Here is a 15,892-nt window from a genome sequence, read left to right as displayed (position 1 = left end):
AAAGCATATCACATATAACACAGTATATAACAAAGCATATCACATATAACACAGTATATAACAAAGCATATCACATATAACACAGTATATAACAAAGCATATCACATATAACACAGTATATACCAAAGCATATCACATATAACATAGTATATAACAAAGCATATCACATATAACATAGTATATAACAAAGCATATCATATATAACATAGTATATAACAAAGCATATCACATATAACTCAGTATATAACAAAGCATATCCCATATAACACTGTATATAACAAAGCATATCACATATAACACAGTATATAACAAAGCATATCACATATAACATAGTATATAACAAAGCATATCACATATAACACAGTATATAACAAAGCATATCACATATAACATAGTATATAACAAAGCATATCACATATAACACAGTATATAACAAAGCATATCACATATAACACAGTATATAACAAAGCATATCACATATAACACAGTATATAACAAGGCGTATCACATATAACACAGTATATAACAAAGCATATCATATATAACATAGTATATAACAAAGCGTATCATATATAACATAGTATATAACAAAGCGTATCACATATAACACAGTATATAACAAAGCGTATCACATATAACACAGTATATAACAAAGCATATCACATATAACATAGTATATAACAAAGCATATCACATATAACACAGTATATAACAAAGCATATCACATATAACACAGTATATAACAAAGCATATCACATATAACACAGTATATAACAAAGCGTATCACATATAACACAGTATATAACAAAGCATATCACATATAACACTGTATATAACAAAGCATATCACATATAACACAGTATATAACAAAGCATATCACATATAACATAGTATATAACAAAGCATATCACATATAACATAGTATATAACAAAGCATATCACATATAACACAGTATATAACAAAGCATATCACATATAACACAGTATATAACAAAGCATATCACATATAACACAGTATATAACAAAGCATATCACATATAACACAGTATATAACAAAGCATATCACATATAACACAGTATATAACAAAGCATATCACATATAACATAGTATATAACAAAGCATATCACATATAACACAGTATATAACAAAGCATATCACATATAACATAGTATATAACAAAGCATATCACATATAACACAGTATATAACAAAGCATATCACATATAACACAGTATATAACAAAGCATATCACATATAACACAGTATATAACAAAGCATATCACATATAACACAGTATATAACAAAGCATATCACATATAACACAGTATATAACAAAGCATATCACATATAACATAGTATATAACAAAGCATATCACATATAACACAGTATATACCAGGTTTATCACTTGTAACATTGTATATCACATATAACAGAGTATATAACAAAGCATATGACAGATACCATAGTATATAATATATAACCTTGATTGAGACTTTGACAGTATTAGAGCTTGGTTTACGATTATATGCGTCAGGCGTTGTAGACCTTCTATCTCCTGATAATTCCGATGTGAGCGGAGAGACAGTTGACAGCCCCGCGTCTTGTTAATGACGACCATGTAAAGTCTTTGCCGAGATCCCCCAGCTTCATCCTGCTAGACGAGGTAATCCTGCTTTTGGTTTCTTACTTCACCACAATAAATGTACGAGAACTCTTCATCTGTAACCACACGGCAAACTCCTGCCCAAAGGGCTAAAAAGCTTTCACACTCATAACCCCAGACGCTGCCTTATCACAGGTCGACTTTCTGGGGTTTGATAATCCTCCAGCACCACAAAAGATGCAGGACTTTTTGGTTAGTGTTGCATGACCGGCCCATTGCTGACAGTCCAACGCGAAGTCTGTCAGTGTTTTTTTTATTTTTTTTTGTCTTTTTGCTATCCATAATCGTAAATTCTAACCCCCTTAATGACCAGCCTATTTTTTTTAATTTTTCCATCGTCTCATTCCAAGCGCTATAACTTTTTTATTTTTGTGTCGACTGTATAAGGTCTTGTGTTTTGCGGGAGAAGTTGTATTTTTTTAATAGCACCATTTTGGGGTAAATATAATTTATTGATTAACTTTTTTGGGGGGTAATGGAAAAAAACCCATAAATTTCGCCACTCTATTTTGCATCTTAGATTTACGCCGTTTACTAAGTGGTATAAAGAACATAATAACTTCATTTAGCGGGTTGTTACGATTGCAGGGATACCAAATTTATATAGATTTTGTATGTTTTACTGCTTTTACGCAGTAAAAACACTTTTTTTTTAGAAATTATTTGTTTTTGTGTCGCCATGTTTTAAGAGCCATCATTTTTTTATTTTTACGCCGATGCAGCTGTAAGAGGGCTTGTTTTTTGCGGGAAAACTAGTTTTTATTGGTACCATTTTGGAGTACATGCAAATTTTGTATCACTTTCTATCAAATTTTTTTGAAGGCAGGATGAACAGAAAACGGCAAGCTTTTTATTTTATTTTTTTATGGCGTTCACCTTGCGGATTAAATAACATAATAGCTTTATAGGTGGGGTCGTTACGGATGCGCAATCCCAAATATGTGTAATGTTTTGTTTATTTTCATATTAAAGTATTTTATAAGGGAAAAAGTGGCTTTTTCATTTTTTTTATTTGGGATTTTTATTTATTTATTATTAACTTTATTAAACTTTTTGATAACTTTATCTTTACTCCCACTAGGGGCCTTCACCATGCGATCTTCTGATAGCTTTTATAATGTGAGATCGATGTTGATATCGATCCTTCCCGTTAGAGCAGTTAGACCGCCCGACAACCGCTTTAGCCGGCACAGGACACCCGTGCCGGGCTTATGTCAGAGCGCTTTGAAAAGTCAGGGCTCTGGCATAAGTACCCTTAATGGCCACCGTAAAAAGGCATATTGGTGGTCGTTAAGGGGTTAAATGCTCAAAGCATTATGCAAGTTTTAGGGGAGCACTAGATACACCCATAACCATAGGGTTATCTCTGAGTAAGGCTGCCCAAATACTTTACATAGCTGTTAGCCGAATTCTTCCTCAGCCGACAGCTATTCCTCCCGACTCCCTTATATACCTGCACGGTTGGCTCAAGCATGCATGTTTATTTCAAGGGGAAGTGTAAGGCGGGTTCCGTTCCTGCTGGCAGGCCCCACTGCCAGGCCCCACTGCCGAGTTGCTCACCCGTCATCGGCGTCCTGTTTCTGTGAGCATGTCAGCGTTCCATGCCTGCCGGAATGCTGCCTCCCCCAGCGGACTCCTATGCGCATCTGCTCACGGCTGTTCTCCTCTTCCCTGTTCTGCACGAAGTCTCATAGGACACTGGCATGCTCCCTTGCTGTTGGCTAAATGGCCAGCACATGCATCCAGCTGTCCGCTACCAGTCCGCATCCGGCTGCCCGCTACCTGTCCGCATCCGGCTGCCCGCTACCAGTCCGCATCCGGCTACCCGCTACCAGTCCGCTACCGGCTGCCCGCTACCAGCCCGCATCCTGCTGCCCCCAACCAGCCCGCATCCGTTAGGATATCACGTGCCAGTGACTGACCCTACGGAGTACTTTACCGCCGTTTCCTGGTTTATTGGTCCAGCTGCTGCGAATTCCAGATCCCTGTACGGCAGTTAAAGGAAGAATACAGGGAAGGCTAATTAGACAACACCCTTAGAGGTGGCCAAAAGTCAAGCCGGTTGAGTTGCACACTGGGTCCAGACCCTGCTGGTTATTATAGGGAGCGGGGAAAAAAGCTGTTGACAGACCCCCTCTGTTAGTGGCCTGTCAACTACATGGATAAAGGATCGGGCTTGTTGAATTCCAATATGCCCAATCCTTCTTTCCTCTGACATTTTTCATCAAGGAAGAGTTTGGGATACCTCCATACAATTTTAAAGATTTTAAGAGACTCCCTCATTGTGTTCTAATGAAGGGGTATTCCGGTTTCTGCAAATTACCATTATTCTTTTGTATAATAAAAAGTGATTACATTACAATTTCCTTAATGTTTTCATTTTACTTCCAGTGGATAAAAATCGGTCCCGATCATGTGATAATTGTATAGGTGTACGGCTCTCTACAAGACCCTGATCCGATACACGTCCACAAACCATGCGCCTGTGTCCATCTCATGACCAAGGCAGATATTTATCCACTGGAAGTAAACAATAATGGTTACAGTTAAATGACAGCAAGCAGTGGTCTTCAAAACCATAAAGAATTGCTAGAGTAATGACATTGGAAAATGGTATTATACTTCAGTATACATTGAATAAACTTTATTTTCTGAAACTGGAATACCGCTTTAAGTGTGGAATGATGGGCTCTAATAACCTGTAGATCCCAATGACTAAATCACTAATCATCATATTACATGAATATATCGGTGATGGATTTATATATATATAGTGGTGATTATCTCTGATAATTACAATGCTGACACGAGGTTGTTTTCTATCTCTTCATACACTCTTTCTGTCTCATATGTTCAGTCTCTGTGGCCGCGGCTGTCGGGACATGTTGGAGGTTGTAGTTGTGTAACCGCTAGATGTGTTCTGCTAACGGAGGCTATGGTGTCCATTTCTTTGTTTGGTTTCCGTTCCTGGGTTCCCCTGACAGAAAGGTCTGATGGAACCTATGAACGGAGATATCATCTATCTATCTATCTATCTATCTATCTATCTATCTATCTATCTATCTATCTATCTATCTATCTATCTATCTATCTATCTATCTATCTATCTATCTATCTATCTATCTATCTATCTATCTATCTATCCATCTCATATCTATCTATCTCATATCTATCTATCTATCTATCTATCTATCTATCTATCTATCTATCTATCTATCTATCTATCTATCTATCTATCTATCTATCTATCTATCTATCTATCTATCTATCTATCTATCTATCTATCTATCCCATATCTATCTATCCCATATCTATCTATCCCATATCTATCTATCTATCTATCTATCTATCTATCTATCTATCTATCTATCTATCTATCTATCTATCTATCTATCTATCTATCTATCTATCTATCTATCTATCTATCTATCTATCTATCTATCTATCTATCCCATATCTATCTATCCCATATCTATCTATCCCATATCTATCTATCTATCTATCTATCTATCTATCTATCTATCTATCTATCTATCTATCTATCTATCTATCTATCTATCTATCTATCTATCTATCTATCTATCTATCTATCTATCTATCTATCTATCTATCTATCTATCTCATATCTATCTATCTATCACATATCTATCTATCTATCACATATCTATCTATCTATCTATCTATCTATCTATCTATCTATCTATCTATCTATCTATCTATCTATCTATCTATCTATCTATCTATCTATCTATCTATCTATCTATCTATCTATCATATATTTTTTGTGTACTGTTTTTTTTCACCTCTACCGAGGAACTATAATTTTTTCTTTCCCAGGAATGTCTGTATTAGTCCTTTTACCTACTGACGTGTTTCTTACCACTTCATCTAATTATTCACATGTTAATACTTCTGTCTCGGCTGTGCAGTTTCCCTTAATGAAAACAACATGAGACACCCGGAAGATTTTCACTAAATGCCATTCTTGTGCCAGACATGAGTGTATTAGAAATGATTTTCTGCGCTGACTGTGTGTGCGATCCGAGCAAAGTTTTCTTTTTTTCACACTTATGTACAATGTAGGACTTTTACATGAATTAATACATTTATAGAAAATTCAACTTCTATATCTCCATATCAAATAACTATTTTATTGATGATATTTTTATTTTCTTCACAAATAAATAAAAATATCGGTTTATACATAATCGTTTTGACACATTTGTAATTTTTATTTTATCATTTACATTTTTTATTATGTTTGTGTCTTTTTTTTTTTTCTTTCATATTCTGTAGGTGACATTTTTCCATTTAATGTCAGTATAAATAGGCTCTCTGTATATGTCTTTTTTAGCTAACAACAACTGTTTGTTTTGTGTCATGAAAGTAAAAAAAAATTAAGGTGGGTAAAAAAAAAAAAAGTGGCGTGTAATAAGCTAAAACACGAAAATCATTACCATAAAACATTCTCCATTATACAGAAGCCACTATTTGTAGACTTGGTCTACACCGAACAAACCATAAATGCTAAGCTTCCTATATCCGCTTTAATTTGTGTACTTTGTGAAAACACGTATCCGTTAGGTAATTAATATTGTGACTCCACAAACTTTTCCTTCTCCCATAAATTTCGCCGTTTTTCCTTACAGAATAATATAATAAATATAAAAAGAACGTCTAGCCTCTCATTTCATTCAAATGTAATATTTCGGCCACAGCAGAATTTTTATATTGTACGTAACATTTTAACACATTATTTTAATTAGTCTTCTCCTAGTACTGGTTTTATTTCCAGACCAGTGCTGGCGACTCTGCATTTCTGTAGCTACTTAAAATTATTACTTCTAATTTATTAACTCCTTAGCAATAAGAAAACGGGACAAAAAATGTTAGATTTTTTTACAATTTCCCCCAAAAAAAACGAAATCCAAAAATAACAACTAGGAATATATATATTTTTATTTTTGTTTGTTTGCGCGTCTGTCACTTTTTAGCTGCCGGATTTATTTTCCCTATAATTTTATAGTTTACGGGAAAGCTATCCGTCAGGAAATGGCACACATTCAACATTTATGTTCCCTTACATTGTTGTACAATTTCCCTTAATATGTGTGTATATATATGTATATATGTATATATGTATGTATGTATGTATATATATGTAAGTATATGTATGTATGTATATATATATGTATATGTATGTATATGTATGTATATATATATATATATATATGTGTGTGTATATATATATATATATATATATATATATATATATATATACATGTATTGCCACAATCTGTGTGTGGTCAGGCTACATTAAATTGTTGGAAGTACAACTTTTTTTAATTTATTTTTTTATACATCTTTACTGTACTTGGGTGGTCATGGAACATTTTGATACTGTAGCTTTAAGCTATGTTTTCTCATTTATATGTATATATAGCTTTATTGTTCAAGCTTTCCTGGTTAGAAAAAAATAAAAAATAACGAAAAAAAATACCCATTTAATGATGTCAATTAAATGTAGAAAGTCGGAAGACCTTTAATCTCACACAATTAGGTATCGAGCTTCTATTTTATTATACATATAGAAAGTAGATGTGTTTCCGATGGAAAACTGTGTCCTGCCTAAACACGCCGCTCTTTATACTTTCCTATGTGTTACTCGTGGTTTATTACTCTTATGTTATTATTCTCCTGTCACTTTTTGTGACGAGGATTCTCCATAAAATAAACTTCAGAAATAAAGCCATTGAATGTGGAAAACAGATTGTTTTTTCTAAATTACAAAAAAAAATTCTTAGCATTTTAATGAATAGTAATAGCAGTATTAATGTTTAAATGTATTATTAATTATTTTTATTATCTTAATTATAACTTTTATCATTAAAGGTGTTTTCCAAAAATCATAAATTATCACCTATCCATAGGATAGGTGATGATTTTCTGATCACTGGGAACCCCACCAATCGTGAGAACAGAGGTCCAGAATCCTTGTACCTACTTACTCCTCGACCGCAGTGAGGATGACATTGAAAGAAACGGTAGTCAAGCGGCGTACAGCCGCTCCATACTTGGGAAAGGCGGAAAAGGCTGAGTACGGTGCTCGGCTGTTTCCGTCTTTCTCATAGGCATTGAGTGGAGCAGCAGGCGCATGCTCGACCACCACTCCATTCAAGCTCCTCCTCACTGTAGGAGATGCACTGAAGAGGATCTGGGGGTTTTGGACCCCGTTCCCGCTATCACTGGGGGTCCCAGGAATCAGAAATGTATCACCTGGTGATAATTTATGATTCTGGAAAACCCCCTTAAGATCATGAGTAGCTGTAGTGCTTACATTTTTGTGAGACCATTTTAATTATTATTATTATTTTTTGGGGGAGGATTAATAAATGTTAAATACGTTTTCCGGGATATTGATGGCTTATCTTTAGGACAGGCCATTGATATCAGATTCGTGCACCGCCACCGATCAGCTGAGTGAAGGGTCAGCACCGCTTCCGCTTCATTGTTTAACCCCTTCCCGCCATTTCACGTACAGTTACGTGATGGGAGATGGCCTTTTCCCGCATCTCCACGTAACTGTACGTGATGGAGATGAAGCTGGCTCAGGAGCTGAGCCAGCGACATCACCGCCGGGTGACAGCTGTATGTTACAGCTGGCACCCTGAGGTATCGGCCAGGACCGGAGCTAGCCTCCAATCCGACCGATTAACCCCTCACATGCTGCGTTCAATAGAGATCGCAGCATGTGAGGAGTTTATAGCCACCGGCGCCCCAGCAACGTGATCGCTGGGTTGCCGGTGGCTGCAAATGCGATCGGAGGGGTAATACTTACCTCCCGGTCCGCCAGTAACGGAATCCTCCTATGCCCCGTCGTCGGCGGGGCCCAGAAGGCTTCCGGTACCATCGGCAAGATGGCGCCGGCTCAGCTTCCGGCTCAGAAGCTGAGCCGGCGTCATCAGCAGTGGGTGTCCGCTGTATGTTACAGCGGACACCCCGATCTAACGCCAGGAACCGGAGCTAGCTCCGATTCCTGGCATTAACCCCTTCAATGCAGCGATTCAATGCAATCGCTGCATCAAAGTGGTTTGTATGCAATCGGCAGCCTTGCCATGCGATGGCAAGGCTGGCGACTGCTACTATGGCAACAGGATGCCTAACAATGGCTTCCTATCTGCCATTACGTTAGCCGATTAAGCCCCGCCCGGAGGCGGAGCCTGATCGGCTTGCTGTCAGTGAACAACTGACAGTTCTAATACATTGCACTACATAGGTAGTGCAATGTATTAGAACATCAAAAAAACAGTTGGACCTTCAAGTCCCCTAGTGGGACTAAAGAATAGTGTAAAAAAAAGTGTAAAAAAAGTAAAAATAAAAGTTTCAAGTAATAAAACACAATCGCCCTTTTTCCCTTATCAAGTCTTTTATTATTAAAAAAAATAATAAAGCCATACATATTTGGTATCGCTGCGACCGTAACGACCTTAACTCTAAAAATATTATGTTATTTATTCCGCACAGTGAACGCCGTAAAAAAAATAACTAAAAAATACTGACATAATTGCTATTTTTTGGTCACTTTGTCTTCTAAAAATTGAAATAAAAAGTGATCAAAAAGTCGCATGTATCCAAAAATGGTACCTATAAAAACTATAACTCGTCCCGCTAAAAACAAGCCCTCATACAGCTCCGTCGACGAAAAATGTAAAACCGTTATGGCTCTCACAACTTGGCGACAGAAAAAAATCCATTCTCTTTACAAATGTTATTTTATTGTGCAAAAAGTTGTAAAACATAAAAAGTGCTATAAATGAGGTATCGCCGGAATCGGACTGACCCGCAGAATAAAGGTAACATGTAATTTATAACGCGTGGTGAACGCTGTATAAAAATAACTAAAAAAATATGCCAGAATTGCTGTTTTTTGGTCACCTTGCCTCCCAAAAAAAAAAAAAAGGATAACAAGTGATCAAAAAGTCGGATGTGCCACAAAATGGTACCAATAAAAACTACAGCTCGTCCCGCAAATAAAACAGCCCTCATACCACTACGTCTATGAAAAAATAAAATTAGTCAAGGCACCAATAAGCCAGGAAATAAAAATATGCAGTTGTGCCCGAGGGGAACGTTTCTTCTGTTTCAAGTGGCGAATTATCAAGGCCCCTAAAATTAGGGAACCAGGAAGGGGAGGGTCCAAACATATCTGCTGGAAGCGAGGGTGCCCGTATTATACCAGGACAACACTTTCCTGCAAAATCCCCCAAACTGCAAAGGTGCGGAGTGTGGACCAAAAGGGGAATAAGTAAAGACCATTTATTAGTGAGACATCGGCCTGTGCAGAAAGGATTGTGTCACAGCGTAACACACATCTATGGATCATTTTATTGTTTTTTTTTACCCCACTATACCATCTGACTATGCCCCTTATATACTCCGCCCGCCTTATATGTGCCCCCACATTATAAACGGAAACACCAGTAAGACTCAAAACAAAAACTACTAAAAGCAAAATCCACGCTCCAAAAGCCAAATGGCGCTACCTCCATTCTGAACCCTACAGTGTGCCCAAACAGCAGTTTACTTCCACATATATGGCATCGCCACACCCGGGAGAACCCTTTTAACAATTTTTGGGGTGTGTGTCTCCAGTGGCACAAGCTGGGCGCCACATATTGGCATATCTATTGAAAAACCATTTTCACTCTGCAACATCGCGTGCACACCAATTTCTGCCAATCACCTGTGGGGTTAATATGCTCACTACACCCCTAGGTGAATACCTTGAGGGGTGTAGTTTCCAAAATGGGGTCACTTCTGGGGGGGGGATCCACTGTTTTGGTCCCACAGGGACTCTGAAAATGCGACATAGCGACCAGAAACCAATCCAAAAAAATCTGTACTCCAAAAGCCAAATGGCGCTCCTTCCCTTCTGAGCCCTACTCTGTGCCTAAACAGCAGTTTATTACCACATATGTGGTATTGCCGTACACAGGAGAAGTTGCTTTACAAGTGTTGGGGTGCTTTTTTTCATTTATTTGTTGAGAATATGAAACATTTTCAGCTAAAACTACGTCTTATTGAAGAAAAAGGATTTTTTTTATTTTCACTGCCCAATTCTAATAAAATCTATGAAACACCTGTGGGGTCAAAATGCTCACTACACCCCTAGATGAATTCCTCAAGGGGTGTAGTTTCGTGAATCGAGTGACTTTTGGGGAGTTTCCACTGTACTGGTACCTTAGGAGCTTTGCAAAAGTGACATGGTGTCAAGAAACCAATCCAGCAAAATCTGTACTCCAAAAGCCAAATGGCGCTCCTTCTCTTCTGATCCTTGCCGTGTGCCCAAACAGCAGTTTATGACCACAAATGGGGTATTGCCGTACTCCAGAGAAGTTGCTTTACAAATGTTGGGGTTCTTTTATTCCTTTATTTGTTGAGAAAATGAAAAATGTTGAGCTAAAGCTACGTCTTATTGGAAAAAAAGGATTTTTTTTATCTTCACTGCCCAATTCTAATAAAATCTATGAAACCCCTGTGGGTTCAAAATGCTCACACACCCCTAGATGGATTCTTCAAGGGGTGTAGTTTCCTAAATGGAGTAACTTTTTTTCACTGTTTTGGTCCCTTAGGGGCTTTGCAAATGCGACGTGGTCTCCGCAAACCATTCCTGCTAAATTTGAGCTCCAAAAGCCAAATGGCGCTCTTTCCCTTCTAAGCTCCGCCGTGTGTCCAAACAGCCGTTTATGACCACATGCGGGGTATTGTTTTACTCGGGAGAAATTGCTTTACAAAAGTAGTGGTGCTTTTTTTCCTTTTAGTCCTTGTGGAAATTAGAAAAAATAAGCTAAACCTACATTTTCTTTGAAAGAATGTCGATTTTCATTTTCACGGCCTACTTCCAATAATTTCTGCAAAAAACCTGCGGGGTCAAAATGCTCACTACACCCCTAGATAATTTCCTCAAGGGGTATAGTTTCCAATATGGGGTCACTTTTGGGGGATTTCCACTGTTTTGGTGCCGCAAGAGCCTTTCAAACCCGACATGGAGACTAAAATATTTTCTAATAAAAAGGAGGCCCCAAAATCCTCTAGGTGCTCCTTTGCTTCTGAGGCCGCTGCTTCAGTCAATAAGTGCACTAGGGCCACATGTGGGGTATTTCTAAAAACTGCAGAATCTGGGCAATAGATATTGAGTTGCGTTTCTCTGGTAAAACTTTGTGTTACAAAAAAAATAGATGAAAAATGAATTTCTGCAAAAAAAAAAAAGAAATTTGAACATTTCACCTCTACTTTGCCTTAATTCCTGTGAAACATCTAAAGGGTTAAGAAACTTTCTAAATGCTGTTTTGAATACTTTGAGGGGTGAAGTTTTTAAAATGGGGTGACTTATCGAGGGTTTCTCATATATAAGGCCCTAAAATCCACTTCACAACTGAACTGGCCCCTGTAAAAATAGCCTTTTGAAATTTTCTTGAAAATGTGAGAAATTGCTGCTAAAGTTTTAAGCCTTGTGATGTCATAGAAAAATAAAAGGATGTTCAAAAAACGATGCCAATCTAAAGTAGACATATGGGGGATGTTAATTAGCAACATTTTTGTGTGGTATTACCATCTGTCTTACAAGCAGATACATATAAATTTAGAAAAATGCTAATTTTTGCAATTTTTCGCTAAATTTTGGTGTTTTTCACAATTAAATACTTAATGTATCGAGCAAATTTTGCCAGTAACATAAAGTCCAATGTGTCACGAGAAAACAATCTCAGAATCGCTTGGATAGGTAAAAGCATTCCGGAGTTATTACCACATAAAGTGAATCATGTCAGATTTGAAAAAATTGGCTGTGTCCTGAAGGCCAAAACAGGCTGTGTCTTGAAGGGGTTAAGCGGCACAAAACTGGACATTTTGTAGTGGCTGTGCCTGGTACTACAGCTCTCTTCAGCTCAGTCACAAGTTTTATTGTGTTAATCTGGGTTTAAGCCCTAAAAATTATAAGTAATATTAACCTTTCAAAAAATTATCCTCCTATATTCCTTTTAAGAGATGAAAAATGACGTCATGACACCCAGGATTGCGCTAGTGGCATATTGAAAAAAGGATGGGATTGCTGGATCAAACTATCATAATGTGGCTGTCCCACAGTACAGTTGCTTTCAATCTGATCTAGAAATGTGTTCTTTTTTTTTATTATGTAGAAAGGCCATACTGTTTGTTTCAGCTTGCTTCAAACAAAGCTTAGTAACCCTGTAATAGGGGTTTTCCTATTAGAGTATATGGATGTCATCGATGGTTCCCCACTCAGGATCCCTCTCTATGAGCCATAAAAGGAAACTCTGGTAGGCCTGACGCGCCCATTTATTCACAGGGCACCCAATCATTTCCCTCACAGTGGCTGCTGCAGGGCAAAGGATTGGCCGTACATAGATTTCTCTGGAGATAACCTCTACATGCGGAAGGCTAGAGAAGCCAGACCTGTGACCACCCGGGCAGCTGCTTACTAGGCTACTGTAATGTTATTTGATGTCAAAATAGCTCTAGTTATTTCAAGTGACTATAACTTACCTATTGAAGCTCTATCTTTCTGCCATCTTTAGTTTATTTTATCACATGAAATGTATGAAATTTGGATCTGTCACTTTATGCAGTTCCCAGTTTTACGTGTTTGGAATAGAAGCAATTCTTGACCATTCCAGTATTGTGTGGTTATTCTGACGTCATTTTACTGGCAAAATGTATTTCTCATCTCATTGTGGCCTCTGTCTCTTATGCATAAGAAAACAATCTCTTTTCTCTCGAGGATGCTTTCTTGGCACAAAGAAAGGAATAGACTGACCCTCCGAGATATATTAAAATATATTATTGTTGTTAAATAGTATCGTAAAACTTTTTGAAATAAAATACGGCTTGGAAGAATCTTTTATACATTATTTTATTACTTCTCATCACTCAGACTATCCCTGTGCTGCCTTTTGGACTACAAGGTTTGAAAAGGAGTCTGCCTGGAGAGCAGAGTGCAGGACCTGCAGGTGCGGTAACAGACAATTCACTCCCTCATACTGCATTATCAATGGTTGATAAAACAGGATTGACAGTGGTGTAAGGAGGAGGATATAGAGAATCAAAAGAAAAACTGGGAATAACCTAGTCGTGGACATGACCCACGGAGCTCTATAGAGAGACAAAAATAGTTCAACTTACAGAAGTAGGGAGAAGTGGTTAGATAGGTTTGGAGACCACTGCTTAATTCAGCTTTTATTAGTTTTTCCTGGAATATACTTTTAACCCCTTAAGGTCTGGCCTAGTTTAGGCCTTGAGGACCCTTTCATTTTTTATTTTTTTTTCATCATCGGCCAAGGGCCGTAACTTATCTATTTTTATATAGCTTTTTTTTTTTTTACAATTTAATATTTTTGCACAATAACGTGTTTTAATGAAAAAAAGTCCTTTTTTGTGTCACCACATTTCGAGAGCCATTACTTTTTTAATTTTTTAAATTGATGTAGTCATATTTGAGCTTGTTTTTAGCGGGACGAGTTGTTGTGTTTATTGGTACTACATATAATTTAGTGATTCATTTTTACAAAAAAAGCAATTCCAACTTTGTTTTTTGTGTTTTTTCTCCGCTGTTTACTGTGCAGTTAAAATAAGAAGTTAACTTTATTCTATGGGTCATTACGATTGTAGCAGTACCAAATATGTATTTTTTTTTTACAAAAAAAAATAAATATATAGATTTAAAAAAAACAAAACATTTTTCCTTTTTTGTATGGAACTTTCTTTTTCTTTTTTTTTTTGCACCCCTAGGGAACTCGAAGCAGCGATCGCTTCTATAATGCTTTGGAATACCTATAGTATTCCAAAGCATTTTTACCTGTCAGTATTACACTGGTCTAATCGGCACATGCAGACACGCGGGCCTTTGTTAGACGCCCAACTGTTATGGTAACCCATAGGCACCCTGCGATTGCATAGTGGGGTGCAGAGTGATTTCCCCTCCCTTTGTCAAACACCTTAGATGCCATGGTCACTATTGACTACAGCATTTTTAAGGGCTCAAACGCCGGGTTCAGAGGTTTTTCATGTTGCAGCTTGAGCCCGGCTGTCGATCACAGCCAAACTCCTACTATAGATCGTAGGGGCACCGTTTCAGTTCCCACTCGGTCACCGTTATGTGACTACGTCATGGGGCCTCTATGTAAGGCAATCCATTTTGTACAGTTCCATCATGGTGCATTAAGGGGTTCAAGCATCATTAGAAGAACAATTTAAGAGTTCTAGAGATTGGAGATTAGTTAAGATTATGGCTGCATAGAACATGAATGGATGTATCGCTCTGGTAATATTGGTTGGTTGGCAACGGAAAAACCTACCATTGTTTCTCCAGTTGAATGACAAAGTCCGTCATGTTGCGGTCCCATAGATATCTTAACAGATCCAACAGATAATGATTACTGGCTGCGATTCATGGGAGTGTCATAATATGAGGGCGGCTATGGCATCCGGGTGATAAGTCAAGAATCTGTTTTAATTGATGAGTCTGTGACATCTTGAACGTAGCCGGCCATGTGGATTTTCAAGGTCCTGTTTGACGAGTCCTTCTGCAAGCATGGCTGGAGATTACAAGATGGCTTTCAGGGTCAGAAGTTTATTGTCTCTTGGGGTCGACGTGACGGCGAGAATACGCTGGAAGCGCAGCAATTTGTTGAATTAACACACACAAGCCTGAATGTGAGCATTGACGCTCTACACTTCTCGCTGTTATATTGACATTGGAGGGGGAGGAATTTGTGGTGACTGCATCTGTGGGCACTTGCTGCCCTTTCTAACACTGCTCACTTCAAACAGATCTGCCTAAGTCCTGTTACTTGAGCTGCTTTATAGGCTAGTCCCAGATTAACAGTTTTACCTCAAGTATTTTGCACACCTCTCATGCAGTAAGAAGGTTAAAATCACAAAATTCTAGTTTCCATCTTCCGGAGGAGGAAAAATAAAAAAACAAAAACTTTTTACATTTTTGTTACAAATGTTTAAGGATTGTATAACGTTAAGGAAGCGGAATATTTTCTATCCTCACAATAATTTCTCGATAATTAATAAAAAAATTTTTTTTATTGGAAATTAATTCAAATATAATAATGATTAAGAGGGTTGTATCAATTCTTAACCATTTTCAAGATCTCTGCTTCTTGAATGGAAACATTTTTGTTTATATTCAGAAGATGACA

At 37.4% G+C, this 15,892-nt stretch overlaps 1 protein-coding gene across 6 annotated transcripts in view; it reads left to right on the top strand.

Moving 5' to 3' along the window:
* SUPT3H (SPT3 homolog, SAGA and STAGA complex component) overlaps nt 1-15,892 on the top strand; it is a 449,050-nt gene that overhangs the window by 115,362 nt on the left and 317,796 nt on the right. The window contains exon 1 of one of the 6 annotated variants that reach the window (XM_075860949.1): nt 13,619-13,693. The exons of 4 other annotated variants lie outside the window; for them this stretch is intronic. The gene's annotated coding sequence lies outside the window, so the exon portion shown is untranslated. Of the gene's footprint in view, nt 1-13,618; nt 13,694-15,892 lie in introns of those variants that run through there. One more of the 6 variants, XM_075860948.1, reaches the window with a different exon arrangement.

Source organism: Rhinoderma darwinii, chromosome 4 (assembly GCF_050947455.1).
Source record: "Rhinoderma darwinii isolate aRhiDar2 chromosome 4, aRhiDar2.hap1, whole genome shotgun sequence".
In the NCBI taxonomy this organism is placed as follows: domain Eukaryota; kingdom Metazoa; phylum Chordata; class Amphibia; order Anura; family Rhinodermatidae; genus Rhinoderma; species Rhinoderma darwinii.
This window is presented reverse-complemented; position numbering and strand designations above follow the sequence as displayed.